At 45.6% G+C, this 20,960-nt stretch overlaps 1 long non-coding RNA gene across 1 annotated transcript in view; it reads right to left on the minus strand.

The window, feature by feature from the left end:
- Positions 1 to 271: 271 nt before the first annotated feature.
- Positions 272 to 20,960, minus strand: part of LOC123579824 — a 32,286-nt gene continuing 11,597 nt past the window's right edge. Inside the window, exons 2-3 of the long non-coding RNA XR_006702972.1 lie at positions 16,083 to 16,238; positions 272 to 400 (exon numbers count right to left, since the gene is read on the minus strand). This is a non-coding gene — a long non-coding RNA (uncharacterized LOC123579824). The remainder of the gene's footprint in view (positions 401 to 16,082; positions 16,239 to 20,960) is intronic.

The following is a 20,960-nucleotide window of genomic DNA, read 5'->3' on the forward strand; positions in this document are numbered from 1 at the left end:
GATTAAGAAGTGCACCTGGGATGAGACCGGGTGACGTGTGGAAGTGTTGCTCTATATTGGACGCCTGAAATTAATATTACACTGTGTCTTCACTCACTGGAATTTAAATTAAAAGATAACATGAGGTTAATGAGACTTACCTACCAGGTTTTCTGTAGTGTTCAATCACTTCACTAGGTTGGAAAAATAACCATGAAATTTTTAAAAAAGCATGTATGATGTGTGGGACAGTTTGTGCCCTTACCTTGGTCTCTGGTTCCAGCAGACTCGGAACATGGGTCCCAGCTCATTCTTCTAGAAGGTCGTGAGACGAGCATTTCATGTATCCACGTCCTAATTGAATGCAGCTCCCGTGCTTCTGAATTTCTGTTAGGGTTCCTTCCCGGAAACAAGCCTGGATCTGGAACAAACCATGGACTGCATCTATGAGGTGATGTCGCGGGACCCCGCCATCCACAAGTCCTTTAGTAAAATACGTCTTGTTCAAAAACTGTCCGGAAGGGGTGGAATGAAACACGGGAACAGCCCAGAAAATGCAAAGGCCTGTGCAGCTCAGCAACCAGCTTGACCAGGGAAGCCACCCGGCGCGCCCTCCTCAGCACTCAGTACAACAAGGCAGCCTCTCTCTGGAGACTCAGGAGATGCCAAGTTGCTGCTAAGCTCCCAAGGTCTCCCCTGGGGCGGGTGGCAGAACCTGCTGGAAATGCAGCTCTGCTCTCTGTACTGAGGCACCAGCAGAGGCCTGAGTCCTCTGAGAGCAATCTAAGCCCTTCCTGCTCTGAGGTGCCCTGGGTCAGAAAAAGCAGATGGTGCGCCCTCTGCTGGCTATCACTGCCCAGCAGAGGAACCCGCCCCTCGGGGGTCTGTGGTTCTTGAGCTCTCTCTGCTGGCCACCATGGGCATTCCTTCAATGTTGTAGGCCCTGGTTGCTCAGCTGAGAGACCGAAGGTGCTCTGGGCAACTAAGCCTGTTCTCCTCGTTGGGAAGGTTTTAGTGACAGGGCCTGCGACACAAAATCTTTTCCTTCTCTTTCCTGTGAGTGAAGAATGAAACCGAATTTATTAACGTAACGACATCATTTGTAACGTTTTAAGCAATATTCACAGAAAAATAGACCACCGATTTACACATGCTGAACAAGAGGTAATTTTGTTTACCACCAAAATACTTAGGTTAGATAAAGAATGGACACCTTTGAGAGAGAGAGAGATACCGGCGTCCAGCTATGGAGTGAGTGAGTCCTAGGGATACAAGGGACAGCCAATGGAATGGAGTCAATCCTGTAACAATATTGTTGCATGCTTTCACAGGATAGCTACACTTGTGGTTGAGTACAACATAACGTATAGACATATGGAATGACTACAGTGTATGCCTAAAACTAACACAACAAATGTGTGAACAATATTTCAATTAAAAATAGACATCCTTTACACTATCTTTAATTTCTTCTTCTTTGCCACTAAACTATCCTTCCTGGGGCGCTCGGGTGGCTTAGTCGGTTAAGCGTCCGACTTTGAGTCAAGTCAGGATTTTGCAGTCCATGAGTTTGAGCCCCGCATCAGGCTCTGTCCTGAGAGCTCAGAGCCTCGAGCCTGCCTCATATTCGGTGTCTCCCACTCTATCCCCCTCCCCAGCTCGGGTTCTCTCAGAAAAAGAAACATTAAAAATGAAAAATCATTCCTCATTTAGAATCTGCGAATTTCCATTCATACCAGATTCTCTAACATCACCTTCTTGGTGTTGAAAGCTTATCTGAAAAGTCACTAATAATATCTTTGATGACCCATATGGGACAACGTCAGAATGCAACTTACAGGGAGCTACACATCTGTTGTGAATTTACAGTGTGTATCCTTGGCTAATATTTCCAATGAAATGTGCTTTAGGGATACGGATGGATGAAATAATGTCCATCAGTCATATAGGTCAATTTCCTATAGGACTATTATGCCTTCAATTACTAATTGCCATCTCTTCAGAATTAAAAGAAAGCTGGGTCAAGAAAATGTCTTTGAATTTCATGTAAGAGAAGACTAGAGTGTTTTAAAGGGTCCACCTACCTTCTGGATTCCTCAGATTGGTTGTGGAGAGGAGGATAGCAACCCACGATTGGGATGCACACCGCTAGTCCCAGAGGGAGGATGTGTACCTTATTGTCAAATATATATATATCTTTTTTTTTTTAATCAATATTACTAGTCCACCTCTGCCAGGTCCAGTCTGCAGGACCTGGGGGCAACACAATGCCTGATGCCTGGGTTCAGAACTTGAGGAAGGCCAGCTGGTGGGGGAGGGGGGAAATCCAACAGAGCCTGGGGCAGTGAGGGAGATGGCCCTGGGACACCTCCCCACAGGGCAGACTATGGAGTTTACCTGCCAAAGAGCAGCACACTCTCCCTCAAGACATCCCTCTCCATGACAGAACGTGAGGCTGAACCTCACAATTCCAGAAGAAATGAGGGCTACCCATCTTTTCAATTCCAATGGCCTCTGCAGAACTTGGACCCAGGGATGTTGGAGTCTTGGGGCCATGGAACTCTGATGCCCATGATAGAAGCCCTTTCTGCCCCAGCACTCAGAGCCACTTCATACATCCCCTCTCCCCTGGCCCATCTAACCGTGTCCACATACCCGGACCAGGTCTCTACTTTCCTTCTTGTACTTCCTCTTTGTCTCTGTTTCTCTCTAACCACATCTCTCTCTATTTCTTCCTTTCACTCTCTAGGGAGTGGTGTAATATGCGGTGCCAAACTTTGTTCTTATACATGGGAATATCCAATTTCCCCAGCACCAGTTATTCCAAAGACTACTCTTCTCCACTGTGTGTTATTGACTCCCTTGTCAAATACTAGGTGACTGTGATGCATGGGTTCAGTTTGGGCTCTCAATTTCTGTTCCATTGTCTTTTGGCTGTGCTTAGGCCAGTGACATAATTGATTTCTTTGTGTTAGAATGACGCTTGAAATCAAGAAGGGTGATGCCTCCTGTTTTGTTCTCTCTTGTGTTGGCTACTTGGGGTCTTTTTGTGGTTCCAAATAAATTTTAGGATATGATTTTCTCATTGCATAAAAATTGCACCGGAGTCTTGATAGAGATTGCACTGGATCTCTAGATGGCTTTGGGTAATATGGACATTGTATCTGTATTAATTCCTCCGAAAGTTGGACATGGGATGGCTTTTCACTGACTTGTGTGTTCTCCCCTTTCTTTCACCCAAATTGAATTTCTTCCATTCCCGCACACAGGTTGTATAGTTTTCTGTAGAGACATTTTCATTTCCTTGGCTAACTGTATTGCTATAATTTTTATTGTTTTTGATGCTATTGTAAATGGGATTGTTTTCTTTACTTCTTCGATAATTGGGTTAGTGTACAGGAATGATACAGAATTTGATATGGTGACTTTTAAGTTTGGAACTTCACTGCATTTCTTCATTAGATATTAACAGGTTCTTTTACATTAAACTTTTTATTTCAGTCCTTTACCTTGTTTAAAAAAAAAAAACATGGGGGCGCCTGGGTGGCGCAGTTGGTTAAGCGTCCGACTTCAGCCAGGTCACGATCTCGCGGTCCGTGAGTTCGAGCCCCGCGTCAGGCTCTGGGCTGATGGCTCAGAGCCTGGAGCCTGTTTCCGATTCTGTGTCTCCCTCTCTCTCTGCCCCTCCCCGTTCATGCTCTGTCTCTCTCTGTCCCAAAAATAAATAAACGTTGAAAAAAAAAATTTAAAAAAAAACAAAAAAAAACAAAAAAAAAAACATGTTATGTGGGAATAGCTGACACACTACGTTACATTAGTTTCAGATGAACAACACAGTGATTGGACAAATGTATACATTCTGCTACACTAACACAGGTGTAGCTATCATCTGTCACCATGCATCACTACTCCAGTACCATTCTCTATGTCCCCTATGCTATATCTTCTATCTGTGATTCATTCATTGCATAACCAGAAGCCTGCATCACCCAAACCCCTTCACACATGTAGGGCATCCTTGTCTTGTGCCTGATCTTAGTGGAAAATCTTTCACAATTTCACCACTGAGTATAACATTAGCTGTGGGCTTCACATACATGGCCTTTGTTATGTTGAGATTTGACCCTTCTACACAGAATTTTAAAAGATTTTTACCACAAATGGATACAAAATTTTCTCAGAACGCTTTTTCTGTGTCTATTGACATCATCACATGAGTTTTCTTTTTCCTTTTTCACATGTGTTTATTTAGTTTAGTTTAAATGTATTTATGTATTTCTTTAGTATTCATTTTTTCAATTTTATTTAAATACCAGTTAGTTAACATACAGTGTAATGTTAGCTTCAAGTCAGAAAGTAGTCATCCATCACTTACATACAACACCCAGTGATCCACACTACTAGTGCTCTCCATAGCCCATCACCCATTTAACCCATCCCCCTACGCCACCTCCCTGGCGACGTCCCTGGACCGAACCCCAAGCCTAGCTAATGTTCTCTCCCCATGGGGACCCAATTTCAACGTCTGACAACACCATGCGCCTGGGGTCCAGAAGCGGTGCAGGCTGACTCGGCATGGAACATGGAAGCGCACCATGATGTTTCCCACTCCCGGCTTCAGCCGCCCGAGAGGATTCCGGAGGCCTCCTCGACCAGGGCCCAATCGACGTGTGTGGTCTTGGCAGCCAAAGACGAATCCTGACTGGCACCGTCCGCTGTGCACTCAACTCAGCCTTTTGGGAGACCACGGCCCTGCTGTCGGTTGGGCATCTGGAGCCTCCTGGGTCCTAACCCTGACCCTAGCCCTACCCTGAATCGGGATCCTACACCACAACCTAAGCCTGCCTCCAACCCTAACACTGCAATTGAGGCGTCTTCTGGCATGGGCCCTCACTTCAGCCATCAAGGGAGATCATGAGAACCGGAGTCGCTTCGGCCCTGGCGACGTCCCTGGGCCGAACCCTAACCCTAGCTAAGTCTCTCTCCCCATGGGGACCCAATTCCAACGTCTGACAACACCACACGCCTGGGGTCCAGAAGCGGTGCAGGCTGACTCAGCATGGAACCCAGAAGCTCACCATGTCGTATCCCAGACATGGCTGCAGCTGCACAAGAGGATTCAGGAGGCCTCCTCGACCAAGGGCGGATCGACGTGTTTGCCTTGGCAGCCAAAGACGGATCCTGAACGGCACCGTCCCTCAACTCAGCCCTTCGGGGAGACCACTGCCCTGCTGTGGGTTCGGCGCCTGGAGCCTCCTAGGACCTAACCCTAACCCTAACCCTAACCCTAACCCTAGTTAAGGCTCTCTTCCCATGGGAACCCAATTCCAACCTCTGATAACAACACGCGCCTGGGGTCCAGAAGCAGTGCAGGATGACTCGGCATGGAACCTGGAAGCTCACCATGTGCTTTCCCAGGACCGGCTGCAGCTGCCCTAGGGGATTTCAGAGGCCTCCTCGATCAGGGGCGGATCGACGTGTGTGGCCTTGGCAGCCAAAAACGAATCGTGACCGGCACCGTCCCTTGTGCCCTCAACTGACCCCTTCCCGGAGAACACTGCCCAGTGCTGGTTTCGGCGCCTGGAGCATCCTGGGACCGAACCCTAACCCTAACACTACCCAGAACCAGGACCCTCCACCAAAACCTAAGCCCGCCTCGATCCCTAACCCTGCAATTGAGACGCCTTCTGGCATGGGCCCTCACTTCAGCCCTCGAGGGAGATCACGAAACCGGGGTCGCTTCGGCCCTGGAGACGTCCCTGGACCAAACCCTAACCCTAGCTCAGGCTCTCTCCCATGGGAACCCAATTGCAACGTCTGACAACAACAACCGCCTGGGGTCCAGAAGCAGTGCAGGCTGACTCGGCATGGAACCGGAAAGCTCACCATGTGGTTTCCCAGGAACGGCTGCAGCGGCCCGAGAGGATTCCGGAGGCCTCCTCCACCAGGGGCGGATCGACGTGTGTGGCCTTGGCGGCCAAAGACGAATCGTGACCGGCTCCGTCCCTTGTGCCCTCAACTGACCCCTTCGCGGAGACCACTTCCCAGCTCTGGTTTCGGAGCCTGGAGCCTCCTGGGACCGAACCCTAACCTTAACCCGAACCCTAACCCTAACCCTAACCCTAACCCTAACCCTAACCCTAACCCCTAACCCTAACCCCTAACCCTAACCCTAACCCTAACCCTAACCCCTAACCCTAACCCCTAACCCTAACCCTAACCCTAACCCTAACCCTAACCCTAACCCCTAACCCTAACCCTAACCCTAACCCTAACCCCTAACCCTAACCCTAACCCTAACCCTAACCCCTAACCCCTAACCCTAACCCTAACCCTAACCCTAACCCTAAACCCTAACCCTAACCCTAAACCCTAACCCTAACCCTAACCCCTAACCCCTAACCCTAACCCCTAACCCCTAACCCCTAACCCTAACCCCTAACCCTAACCCCTAACCCTAACCCCTAACCCTAACCCTAACCCTAACCCCTAACCCTAACCCTAACCCTAACCCTAACCCTACCCCTAACCCTAACCCTACCCCTAACCCTAACCCTACCCCGAACCGGGACCCTCCACTGAAACCTAAGGCGGCCTCGATCCCTAACCCTGCAATTGAGCCGCCTTCTGGCATGGGCCCTCACTTCAGCCCTCGAGGGAGATCACGAGACCGGAGTCGCTTCGGCCCTGGCGACGTCCCTGGACCGAACCCTAACCCTAGCTAAGGCTCTCTCCCCATGGGGACTTAATTCCTACGTCTGACAACACCACGCGCCTGGGTTCCAGAAGCGGTGCAGCCTGACTCGGCATGGAACCGGGAGGCTCACCATGTCGTTTCCCAGGCCCGGCTGCAGTGGCCCGAGAGGATTCCGGAGGCCTCCTCGACAAGGGGAGGATCGACGAGTGTGGCCTGGCAGCCAAAGACGAATCGTGACCGGCACATCCCTTGTGCCCTCAACTGAAGCCTTCGCGGAGACCACTGCTCAGTGCTGGTTTTCGGCGCCTGGAGCCTCCTGGGACCTAACCCTAACCCTAACCCTACCCCGAACCAGGACCCTCCACCGAAACCTAAGCCTGCCTCGATCTCTAACCCTGCAATTGAGCCGCCTTCTGGCATGGGCTCTCACTTCAGCCCTCGAGGGAGATGAGCCCAGAGTTGCTTCGGCCCTGGCGACATCCCTGGACCAAACCCTAACCCTAGTTTAGGCTCTCTCCCCATGGGAACCCAATTCCAACGTCTGACAACACCACGCGCCTGGGGTCCAGAAGCAGTGCAGGCTGACTCGGCATGGAACCCGGAAGCTCACCATGTCGTTTCCCAGGCCCGGCTGCAGCTGTCCGAGAGGATTCCGGAGGCCTCCTCGACAATGGGCCCAATCACGCATGTGGCCTTGGCAGACCAAAACGGATCCTGACCGGCACCCTTCCTTGTGTCCTCCACCTAGTCCTTCAGGGAGACCACTGTCTTTCTGTGGATTCATCATCTGGATCCTCCTGGGATCTAAACTTCACCCTAAACCTACCCTGTGTCAGAACCCTCCACCAAAATCTCAGCCTTCCTCAAAACCTAACCCTCTACTTGAGCCGCCCCATCTCATCGGCCCTCATTTCAGGCCTTGAGATAGATTACGGGACCAGTGTGGCTTCGGCCCTGGCGACGTCCCTGGACCAAACCCTTATCCTAGCTAAGGCTCTCTCCCCGTGGGGACCCAATCCCTACGTCTGACAACACCATACGCCTTGGGTCCTGAAGGGTTGCATGGTCACTTGGTATGGTATCTGGAATCTCACCATGTCGTTTCCCATGCCTGTTGCAGCTGCCAGAGAGGATTCCTGAGTCTTCCCCAACCAGGCGCTCATACAGCTGTGTGGCCTTGGAAGAATACAGTCTGATCCTGCCCGGCCCTCTCCCTTGTGCCCTGAACTCAGTGCTTCGGGGAGACTGCTGAAGTGTTCTGGCTTCAGCACCTGGGGCCTCCTGGGACGTAACCCCATCCCTACCCTTAACCGGATCCTCCTCCGAATCCTAAGTCGGCCTTGAAACCTATCCCTTCATTTTAACCTCACCTTCACATGAGCCCTCACTGCATCTCTGTTGGGAGATCTCGAGACTGGAGTCACTTTGATCCTGGCTACGTCCCTGGTCCAAACACTAACCGTAGCTAAAGCTCTCTCCCCTTGGGGACCCAATCCCAAGGTCTGGCAACACCACGCGCCTGGGGTTCCAGAAGCGGGGCAGTGTCCCTCGGCATGGTGCCTGGAACCTCACAATGCCATTCTGCAGGCCCGGCTGCAGTTGTCTGAGAGAATTCCTGAGGCCTACCCGACCAGTGGCCCATAGATTTGCGTGGCCAGGAAGTCAAAGACTGAACCTTACCGGCCCTCTCCCCTGTGCCCTCAACTTAGCCCATTCAGGTGACCACCGCCCTGCTGGGGGTTCAGTACCTGGAACCTCTCGTGTCCTAACCCAAACCCTACCCCTAACCGGAAACCTCAACCGAATCCTAACCCGATCTTGAAACCTAATCAAACACTTGACCCCCGCTGTCTCCTGGTCCCTTACTTCATTCCTCTAGGGAGATCACGAGACTGGGGTTGCTTTGGCCCTGGCAACGTCCTGGACCGAACCCTAACCCTAGCTCAGACTCTCTCCCAATGGGGATGTAAGCAACCAACTATAAATCGTCTATGAGAAAAATTGAAGAAACCCAAAGAAATGGAAAACATTCCATGCTCACGTATTAGAAGAACAAACATCGTTAAGATGTCAATACTACCAAAGCAATCGACACACTCAATGCAATCCCTATCAAACTAACACGAGCTTTCTCCACAGAGCTAGAACAAACAACCCTAAAATGTGTAAGGATCCAGAAAAGATACCAAAAGCCAAAGTCATGTTGAAAGAGAAAACAAAGGTGGAAACATGACTATTTTGGACTTATGGTGTATTAGAAAGCTGCATTCATCAAGACAGTATGTACAGGCACAGAAACGGAGACAGACATCAATGGAACAGAATATGGAACCCAGAAATATACCCTCAAACATATGGTGAGTAATCTTTGTTAACACAGAAAGAATATCCAATGGAATAAGAGTGTCTTCAGCAAATGGTACTAGGAATACTGGACAGTGAGAATGATGAACCTGGACACTGTTCTTAAACGACACACACACACACACACACACACACACACACTCTCTCTCACTCACACACACACACACACACACCTCAAAATGGATGAATTATCTAAATGTAAGTCAGGAACCATCAAAATCCTAGAGGAGATAACAGGCAATGTACCTCCTTGACCCTGGCCGCAGCAACTTCTCACTTGTCATGTCTCCAGAAGCAAGGGCAATAAAAACCACAATGAACTATTGGGTCCTGAAGATAAAAAGCTTCTGCACAGCAGGGGACAAAATCAGCCAAACTACAAGGCAACTGAATGAAATGGGAGAAGATATTTGCAGGTGACATATCAGATAAAGGGTTAGTATCCAAAATCTATAAAAAACTGATCACACTCAACACCCAGAAACCAAATAATCCAGTGAAGAAATGGGCAAAAGACATGAAGAGACACTTTAAGAAAGGTGACGTCCAGATCGGTCACATATGAAAAGATGCTCAACCTCACTGGTCATCACTGAAATACAAATCAAACCCACAATGAGATATCCCCTCACACCTATCAGAATGGCTAAAATTAACATCTCCAGAAAGGACAGATGTTGGCAAGGATGCAGGGAAAGGGAACCCTTTTGCAATGCTGGTGGGAATGCAAAGTGGTGTAGCCATTCTGGACACTAGTATGGACATTCGTCACAAAAACAAAAAATAGAACTATACTAGGACCCAGCATTTGCACTACTAGGTATTTATCCAAGAGATACACTAACGCTGACTCGAAGTGGCACGTGTACTCCAATATTTATAGCAGCATTATCAACAATGGCTAAATTTTGACAAAAAAGGCCCAAATGACCACTGACAGATGAATGGATAAAGAAGATACGGTATATTCATACAATGGACTATTACTCGGCGATCATAAAGAATGAAATCTCGCTCTTTGCAACAACGTGGATGGAACCGGACTTTATTAAGCTAAGCAAAATATGTCAGAGAACGACACACATCCTATGATTTCTCTCATCTGTCGAATTTAATAAAACTGATGAACATAGTGCAAGGAAAGCAAAAATAAGATACACACAGAGAGGGAGTCAAATGATAAGAGACTGTTAAATAGAGGGAAGAATCTCAGGGTTCCTGGAGGGTTACTGAATAGGGGTATGGGCTAAATGGGTGATGGGCATTAGGGGTGGACCTTGGGATGAGTATTGGGTATATTTTGTACTTGATGGATCACTAAAGTCTACTACTGAAACTGTATTCCTCTATAAGGTAACCAACTTGGGCTTAAATTTTAAAAAGAAGAAATATTAAAAATAAGTAAAGAAATGTACCACCAGTCAAAAGAAAAGAATATTTAAATCGGGCTCTTGAGTGGAAAGGAAAGACTAAAAGCGTTACAGACAAGAAAGGATCAGAGAAAACATCAAGAAACAATGACAAAACAACTAGTAGAATGGGACTAAATATATACCTAGCAATAATCACTCTGACTATAAATGGATGAAATGCTCCAATCCAAAGACATTGGATAGGGCGTCAGAATGGACAAAACAAAGAAACAAACAAGCAAACAAAAAACAATGTCTATCTAGAGGCTGCCTACAAAGCCTTATTTGGACTTAAGCCTCCTGCAGATTTGTTATTTTTTTAAATTTTTTTAATGTTTATTTATTTTTGAGACAGAGAGAGACAGAGCATGAATGGGGGAGGGTCAGAGAGAGGAAGACACAGAATCTGAAACAGGCTCCAGGCTCTGAGCTGTCAGCACAGAGCCCGACGCGGGGCTCGACCTCACGGACCGCGAGATCATGACCTGAGCCGAAATCGGCCCCTTAACCGACTGAGCCACCCAGGCGCCCCAAGTCTCCTGCAGATTTGAAGTGAGGGAATGAAGAAATATTGATCATGCCAATAATGTCAAAAGAAAGCCAGTAGCAATACTTATATCAGGCAAAATAAACTTTAAAACCGAGACTCTATTTTGGTACCCTTTGGGTAAATACCTAATAGTGACATTGCATGCACCCAATATTTATAGCAGAATTATCAACAGTAGCCCAATTATGGAGAAAGCCCAAGTATCCATCAACTGATGAAGGTGTAAAGAAGTTGTGGTGTGTGTATGTATATGTATGTATACGCATATGGACATACGTGTATGTTCATATATACATACATACGTATATACAATGAAATATAACTCAGCTTCAAGAAGAATGAAATCTTGCCATTTGCAACGATGTGGATGGAGCTCGAATGTATTATGCTACGTGAAATATGTCAATCAGAGAAAGACACATATATGATTTCACTCATGTGGAAGTTAAGAAACAAAACACATGAAAACTAGGGAAGGAGCCAGGAAAAGAGAAGCGTGGTAACAAACCACATGAGTCTCTTAATGTTAGAGAAAAAAAAAAGTGAAAGTTGATGGAGGGAGATGGGTCAACGCTGGGCTAGATGGAGGACGAGTATTAAGGAGAGCACTTGTTGTGATGAGCACTGGTTGTTGTATGTAAAGGATGAATCACCGAATTCTACTCCTAAACCCGAGAATGCACTGTATGTCAACTAAGACTTAAGTTTAAATGCATACATACATACATACATACATACATACATACATACATACATACAGCTATAACAAGAGATGAAGACAGACACGATCTCATACTAAAGGGGACAGCCAAACAAGAAGATCCAATGATTGTAAATTTTGATGCACCCAACATGCGATCACCAAGTATATAAAACATTTAGCAACAACCGTAAAGGAACCCATTTATAATAATATGATGATAGTAGAGGACTTTAACACATCACTCACATCAATGGACAGAACCTATAAACAGAAAGTCAACAAGGAAACAATGGCTTTGAATGACACACTGGACCAGAAGGGTTTAACAGATATTCAGAACACTCCATACTAAAATGGCAGAGTACACATTCTTTTCAAGCATACCTGGGGCGTTCTCCAGAATTGATCACATTCTAGGTCACAAATCAGGCCTCAAGAGGTACCCAACGACAGAGATCAGACCAAGCATCTTTTCTAACCACAAAGCTAGGAAACTTGAACTCAACCACAAATAAAGGGCGGGGGGGGGGGGGGGGGCGGCAAGGCCACAAATAAACGGAGGTTAAGTAACATGCTACTAAATGAATGGGTCAAACAGGAAATCAATGAGAATATACACTGAAACAAATGAAAATGAAAATGCACTGGTAAAACCCTTTGGAATGTGGCAAAAGCAGTCTATGATGGAAGTATATAGCAATACAAGCCTACCTTAAAGAGCAAGAAAAATCTCAAAGAATCCTAACTTACACCTAAAGGAATGAGAAAAAGAGCAGCAGAAGGAAGGAAATAATAGAGTTTAGGGCAGAAATAAGGAATATAGAAACCAAAAAGACACTAGACCAAATCAATGAAACCAGGGGCTGGTTCATTGAAAGCAGCAATCAACTGGAAAACCTCCTCGGCAGACGCTTCACAAAGAAGACAGAAAGGACTCAAATAAATAAAATCACAAATAAGAAAGGAGAAATAACAGTCAACACCACAAAAATACAATTAGAAGATAATATTATGAACAACTATATGCAACAAATCGGACACTCAGAGAAAAATGGACAAATTCCTAGAAACACACACACTACCAAAACTGAAACAGGAAGATACCTAAAATCTGAAAACAGAAAGATACCCCATCAGTAATTAAAAAAATCTCCCCCCAACACAAGATTTCATGGCAAGATGGCTTCATTGATGAATTCTACCATCCATTCAAGGAAGAGGTAATATGTATTCTCCTCGAATTATTACAAAAAAATTAAAAAAAAGGAAAACCTACAAATTCATCGTATGAGGCCATCATTACCCTGATACCAAAACGAGATGAAGCCTCCACTAAAACCGAAAACTGCAGCGGCGCCTGTGTGGGTCAGTCGGTTTACTGTCCAACTCTTAATTTTGGATTAGGACATTATCTTGCGGTGCGCGGGTTCGAGTCCCACGTTGGGCCCTGCCATGACAGTGTGGGGCATGGCCAGGATTCTCTCTCTCCCTGTCTCTCTGCCCCTCCCTCACTTTTATGTACTCTAAGGAAAGAAATAAGCATTTTAAAAGATGTTTAAAAAATTTTAAATAAAACTGCAGAGCAATAGCCTGATGACTCTGCATGCCGAAATTCTCATTTAAAAACCTTCAAATTAAAGTCAACAATACATTGATAGAATCATTTACCATAATCAAGTGGGATATATTCCTGGGCTGCAAGCGTGGTTCCACATTCACATATCAATCAACATGATGCACCACAGTAATAGAAGAAAGGATAAGAACAATAGGATGCTTTCAACAGATGCAGGGAAACTATTTGATAAAATGTCACATCCATTCATGATAAAAACCCTCAGCAAAGTACATTGAGACTCAACCTACCTGCACATAATAAAGGTCGTCTATGAAAAACCCACAGCTCATCTCATCCTCAATGGGTAAAAATTGACAGTTTTTCTTCCAAAGTCAGGGACAAGATAGGAATGACCCCTCTCACCACTGTTATCCCACATAGTATGGGAAACCCTAACCACAGCCCTCAGACAACAAAAAGAAATAAGAGGCATCCAAATCGGCAAGGAAGTAGTAGCACTTTCGCTGTTTGGAACTGACATGATATGTTCTATAAAAAAACATGAAAGGCTCCCTTAAAAATTGCTAGAATCGATATATGAATTTGACAAGTCACAATCTACAGAAATCAAGGAACATAGATGTATGGAATTTCTAACACAAATCATGAATTAACACAGAGAGAAAGTAAGGGATCAATCCCATTGACAGGCTCACAAATACCACAAGAAACCAGGAATAAACCTAACCAAAGAGGTGAAAGACCCGTACTCTAAGGGCTATGAAACACTGATGAAATAAATGGAAGAGGACACAAAGAAATGGACATACATTTCATGTTCATGGATGGGAAGCACAAAATACTGTTAAAATGTCTACACTCCTCAAAACAATCTACACATATAATGAAATGAAGTGTGATAGGGATATCACACTAACAAAAACATTTGTCACAGAACAAGAACAAATAATCTCAAAATTTGTATGGAATGACAAAAGTCCCCAAACAGCCAACACAAACTTGTAGAAGAAAAGCAAAGCTGGAGACATCACAATTCCAGACTTTAGGTTATATTACAAAGCTATACTGATCAGAACAGTATGATCAGTATGTCCGCACTGAACAGTACTGACAAAACAACAACAAAAAGTAACAACAACAACAAACTCATACGCATAGATCAATAGCATGGAAACCCAGAAATAAACTCACACCTCTATGGTCAATTAATTCTCAACAAAGCAGGAAAGAACATCCAATGGAAAAAAAAAAAAAAAAAAAAGATAGTCTTGGGACAATGGGTGGCCCAGTCACGAAAGCGTGTGATGGTGGGTTCAGCTCAGGTCATGATCTCAGGGCAGTGCAGAGCATGCATGGGATTCTCTCTCTCCATATCTCTCTGCCCCTCTTCTGTATGCTCGCTCGCTCTCGCTCTCAAAAATAAATACATAAATTTAAAAAAAAAGGCTCCTCAACATATGGTTTTGGAAAAACTGGACAGCAATCTGGAAAACAAAACAAAAACAACGGACCACTTTCTTACAACATACACAAAAATAAATCCAACATGGACAAAGACCTATATGTGAAACCTGAAACCATAAAAATCCCAGAGGATAACATGGGTAGTATCTTACTTGACATTGCCTGTACAAACGTCTTTGTAGATATATCTCTAGAGGTAAGGGAAACGCAAGCAAAAATAATGAGACTTTATAAAAATTAAAACCTTCCGTCACCAAGGAAATAATCAACAGAACTAAAACATCAACAGAATATTTGCAAACGACATCGGATAAAGGGTTAGTGTCCAAAATATATACAGTTATACAGCACCCAAAAAATGAGAAATCTGATTAAAAATGGGCAGAAGACACGAATGGACATTTCCTGAAGGAAGACATATACATGGCCAAGAGACACATGAAAAAATGCTCAACAATACTGATCTTCAGGGAAATACAATTCAAAAGTACAATGAGAGAACACATCACATCTGTCACAATGACTAAAATCAATGAAAGATGACACAGCAGGTGTTGCCAAGGATGTGGGGAAAGAATAACCCTCTTGCACTGTGGGTAGGAATGCAAACTGGTGCAGCCGCTCTGGAAAACCACATGGAGATGTCAAAAAACAAAACCAAACTGGAAATAGAAGTACCTTACAATCCAGCAACTTCCCTACAAGGTATTTCCACAAAGAATACAAAATCTTCAAAGGGATACATGCACCGTGATGTTTACAGCAGCATTTTCTACAAAAGCCAAATGACAGAAACTATCCAAGCACCCATCAACTGATGAATAAATTGAGATGTGGTATATGGAATGGAATATTATTTAGCCGTAAAAACACGAAATCTTGCCATTTGCCACGAGGTGGATGGAGAGAGAGAATGTTATGCTGGGTGAAATAAGCCTGTCGGAGAAAGACAAATACCCAATGATTTCACTAACACATGGCATGAAAACAAAACAAAGGGGCGGGGGGAGGAGACAAACGGACTCTTAACTAGGAAACAAACTGAGGAGTTCCACAGCGAGGTGAGGGAATGGGTGAAACAGCTGATGGGGATTAAGAAGTGCACCTGGGATGAGACCGGGTGACGTGTGGAAGTGTTGCTCTATATTGGACGCCTGAAATTAATATTACACTGTGTCTTCACTCACTGGAATTTAAATTAAAAGATAACATGAGGTTAATGAGACTTACCTACCAGGTTTTCTGTAGTGTTCAATCACTTCACTAGGTTGGAAAAATAACCATGAAATTTTTAAAAAAGCATGTATGATGTGTGGGACAGTTTGTGCCCTTACCTTGGTCTCTGGTTCCAGCAGACTCGGAACATGGGTCCCAGCTCATTCTTCTAGAAGGTCGTGAGACGAGCATTTCATGTATCCACGTCCTAATTGAATGCAGCTCCCGTGCTTCTGAATTTCTGTTAGGGTTCCTTCCCGGAAACAAGCCTGGATCTGGAACAAACCATGGACTGCATCTATGAGGTGATGTCGCGGGACCCCGCCATCCACAAGTCCTTTAGTAAAATACGTCTTGTTCAAAAACTGTCCGGGAAGGGGTGGAATGAAACACGGGAACAGCCCAGAAAATGCAAAGGCCTGTGCAGCTCAGCAACCAGCTTGACCAGGGAAGCCACCCGGCGCGCCCTCCTCAGCACTCAGTACAACAAGGCAGCCTCTCTCTGGAGACTCAGGAGATGCCAAGTTGCTGCTAAGCTCCCAAGGTCTCCCCTGGGGCGGGTGGCAGAACCTGCTGGAAATGCAGCTCTGCTCTCTGTACTGAGGCACCAGCAGAGGCCTGAGTCCTCTGAGAGCAATCTAAGCCCTTCCTGCTCTGAGGTGCCCTGGGTCAGAAAAGCAGATGGTGCGCCCTCTGCTGGCTATCACTGCCCAGCAGAGGAACCCGCCCCTCGGGGGTCTGTGGTTCTTGAGCTCTCTCTGCTGGCCACCATGGGCATTCCTTCAATGTTGTAGGCCCTGGTTGCTCAGCTGAGAGACCGAAGGTGCTCTGGGCAACTAAGCCTGTTCTCCTCGTTGGGAAGGTTTTAGTGACAGGGCCTGCGACACAAAATCTTTTCCTTCTCTTTCCTGTGAGTGAAGAATGAAACCGAATTTATTAACGTAACGACATCATTTGTAACGTTTTAAGCAATATTCACAGAAAAATAGACCACCGATTTACACATGCTGAACAAGAGGTAATTTTGTTTACCACCAAAATACTTAGGTTAGATAAAGAATGGACACCTTTGAGAGAGAGAGAGATACCGGCGTCCAGCTATGGAGTGAGTGAGTCCTAGGGATACAAGGGACAGCCAATGGAATGGAGTCAATCCTGTAACAATATTGTTGCATGCTTTCACAGGATAGCTACACTTGTGGTTGAGTACAACATAACGTATAGACATATGGAATGACTACAGTGTATGCCTAAAACTAACACAACAAATGTGTGAACAATATTTCAATTAAAAATAGACATCCTTTACACTATCTTTAATTTCTTCTTCTTTGCCACTAAACTATCCTTCCTGGGGCGCTCGGGTGGCTTAGTCGGTTAAGCGTCCGACTTTGAGTCAAGTCAGGATTTTGCAGTCCATGAGTTTGAGCCCCGCATCAGGCTCTGTCCTGAGAGCTCAGAGCCTCGAGCCTGCCTCATATTCGGTGTCTCCCACTCTATCCCCCTCCCCAGCTCGGGTTCTCTCAGAAAAAGAAACATTAAAAATGAAAAATCATTCCTCATTTAGAATCTGCGAATTTCCATTCATACCAGATTCTCTAACATCACCTTCTTGGTGTTGAAAGCTTATCTGAAAAGTCACTAATAATATCTTTGATGACCCATATGGGACAACGTCAGAATGCAACTTACAGGGAGCTACACATCTGTTGTGAATTTACAGTGTGTATCCTTGGCTAATATTTCCAATGAAATGTGCTTTAGGGATACGGATGGATGAAATAATGTCCATCAGTCATATAGGTCAATTTCCTATAGGACTATTATGCCTTCAATTACTAATTGCCATCTCTTCAGAATTAAAAGAAAGCTGGGTCAAGAAAATGTCTTTGAATTTCATGTAAGAGAAGACTAGAGTGTTTTAAAGGGTCCACCTACCTTCTGGATTCCTCAGATTGGTTGTGGAGAGGAGGATAGCAACCCACGATTGGGATGCACACCGCTAGTCCCAGAGGGAGGATGTGTACCTTATTGTCAAATATATATATATCTTTTTTTTTTAATCAATATTACTAGTCCACCTCTGCCAGGTCCAGTCTGCAGGACCTGGGGGCAACACAATGCCTGATGCCTGGGTTCAGAACTTGAGGAAGGCCAGCTGGTGGGGGAGGGGGGAAATCCAACAGAGCCTGGGGCAGTGAGGGAGATGGCCCTGGGACACCTCCCCACAGGGCAGACTATGGAGTTTACCTGCCAAAGAGCAGCACACTCTCCCTCAAGACATCCCTCTCCATGACAGAACGTGAGGCTGAACCTCACAATTCCAGAAGAAATGAGGGCTACCCATCTTTTCAATTCCAATGGCCTCTGCAGAACTTGGACCCAGGGATGTTGGAGTCTTGGGGCCATGGAACTCTGATGCCCATGATAGAAGCCCTTTCTGCCCCAGCACTCAGAGCCACTTCATACATCCCCTCTCCCCTGGCCCATCTAACCGTGTCCACATACCCGGACCAGGTCTCTACTTTCCTTCTTGTACTTCCTCTTTGTCTCTGTTTCTCTCTAACCACATCTCTCTCTATTTCTTCCTTTCACTCTCTAGGGAGTGGTGTAATATGCGGTGCCAAACTTTGTTCTTATACATGGGAATATCCAATTTCCCCAGCACCAGTTATTCCAAAGACTACTCTTCTCCACTGTGTGTTATTGACTCCCTTGTCAAATACTAGGTGACTGTGATGCATGGGTTCAGTTTGGGCTCTCAATTTCTGTTCCATTGTCTTTTGGCTGTGCTTAGGCCAGTGACATAATTGATTTCTTTGTGTTAGAATGACGCTTGAAATCAAGAAGGGTGATGCCTCCTGTTTTGTTCTCTCTTGTGTTGGCTACTTGGGGTCTTTTTGTGGTTCCAAATAAATTTTAGGATATGATTTTCTCATTGCATAAAAATTGCACCGGAGTCTTGATAGAGATTGCACTGGATCTCTAGATGGCTTTGGGTAATATGGACATTGTATCTGTATTAATTCCTCCGAAAGTTGGACATGGGATGGCTTTTCACTGACTTGTGTGTTCTCCCCTTTCTTTCACCCAAATTGAATTTCTTCCATTCCCGCACACAGGTTGTATAGTTTTCTGTAGAGACATTTTCATTTCCTTGGCTAACTGTATTGCTATAATTTTTATTGTTTTTGATGCTATTGTAAATGGGATTGTTTTCTTTACTTCTTCGATAATTGGGTTAGTGTACAGGAATGATACAGAATTTGATATGGTGACTTTTAAGTTTGGAACTTCACTGCATTTCTTCATTAGATATTAACAGGTTCTTTTACATTAAACTTTTTATTTCAGTCCTTTACCTTGTTTAAAAAAAAAAAACATGGGGGCGCCTGGGTGGCGCAGTTGGTTAAGCGTCCGACTTCAGCCAGGTCACGATCTCGCGGTCCGTGAGTTCGAGCCCCGCGTCAGGCTCTGGGCTGATGGCTCAGAGCCTGGAGCCTGTTTCCGATTCTGTGTCTCCCTCTCTCTCTGCCCCTCCCCCGTTCATGCTCTGTCTCTCTCTGTCCCAAAAATAAATAAACGTTGAAAAAAAAATTTAAAAAAAAACAAAAAAAAACAAAAAAAAAAACATGTTATGTGGGAATAGCTGACACACTACGTTACATTAGTTTCAGATGAACAACACAGTGATTGGACAAATGTATACATTCTGCTACACTAACACAGGTGTAGCTATCATCTGTCACCATGCATCACTACTCCAGTACCATTCTCTATGTCCCCTATGCTATATCTTCTATCTGTGATTCATTCATTGCATAACCAGAAGCCTGCATCACCCAAACCCCTTCACACATGTAGGGCATCCTTGTCTTGTGCCTGATCTTAGTGGAAAATCTTTCACAATTTCACCACTGAGTATAACATTAGCTGTGGGCTTCACATACATGGCCTTTGTTATGTTGAGATTTGACCCTTCTACACAGAATTTTAAAAGATTTTTACCACAAATGGATACAAAATTTTCTCAGAACGCTTTTTCTGTGTCTATTGACATCATCACATGAGTTTTCTTTTTCCTTTTTCACATGTGTTTATTTAGTTTAGTTTAAATGTATTTATGTATTTCTTTAGTATTCATTTTTTCAATTTTATTTAAATACCAGTTAGTTAACATACAGTGTAATGTTAGCTTCAAGTCAGAAAGTAGTCATCCATCACTTACATACAACACCCAGTGATCCACACTACTAGTGCTCTCCATAGCCCATCACCCATTTAACCCATCCCCCTACGCCACCTCCCTGGCGACGTCCCTGGACCGAACCCCAAGCCTAGCTAATGTTCTCTCCCCATGGGGACCCAATTTCAACGTCTGACAACACCATGCGCCTGGGGTCCAGAAGCGGTGCAGGCTGACTCGGCATGGAACATGGAAGCGCACCATGATGTTTCCCACTCCCGGCTTCAGCCGCCCGAGAGGATTCCGGAGGCCTCCTCGACCAGGGCCCAATCGACGTGTGTGGTCTTGGCAGCCAAAGACGAATCCTGACTGGCACCGTCCGCTGTGCACTCAACTCAGCCTTTTGGGAGACCACGGCCCTGCTGTCGGTTGGGCATCTGGAGCCTCCTGGGTCCTAACCCTGACCCTAGCCCTACCCTGAATCGGGATCCTACACCACAACCTAAGCCTGCCTCCAACCCTAACACTGCAATTGAGGCGTCTTCTGGCATGGGCCCTCACTTCAGCCATCAAGGGAGATCATGAGAACCGGAGTCGCTTCGGCCCTGGCGACGTCCCTGGGCCGAACCCTAACCCTAGCTAAGTCTCTCTCCCCATGGGGACCCAATTCCAACGTCTGACAACACCACACGCCTGGGGTCCAGAAGCGGTGCAGGCTGACTCAGCATGGAACCCAGAAGCTCACCATGTCGTATCCCAGACATGGCTGCAGCTGCACAAGAGGATTCAGGAGGCCTCCTCGACCAAGGGC

The sequence above is a fragment of the Leopardus geoffroyi genome, chromosome A3, assembly GCF_018350155.1.
Source record: "Leopardus geoffroyi isolate Oge1 chromosome A3, O.geoffroyi_Oge1_pat1.0, whole genome shotgun sequence".
Classification (NCBI taxonomy): domain Eukaryota; kingdom Metazoa; phylum Chordata; class Mammalia; order Carnivora; family Felidae; genus Leopardus; species Leopardus geoffroyi.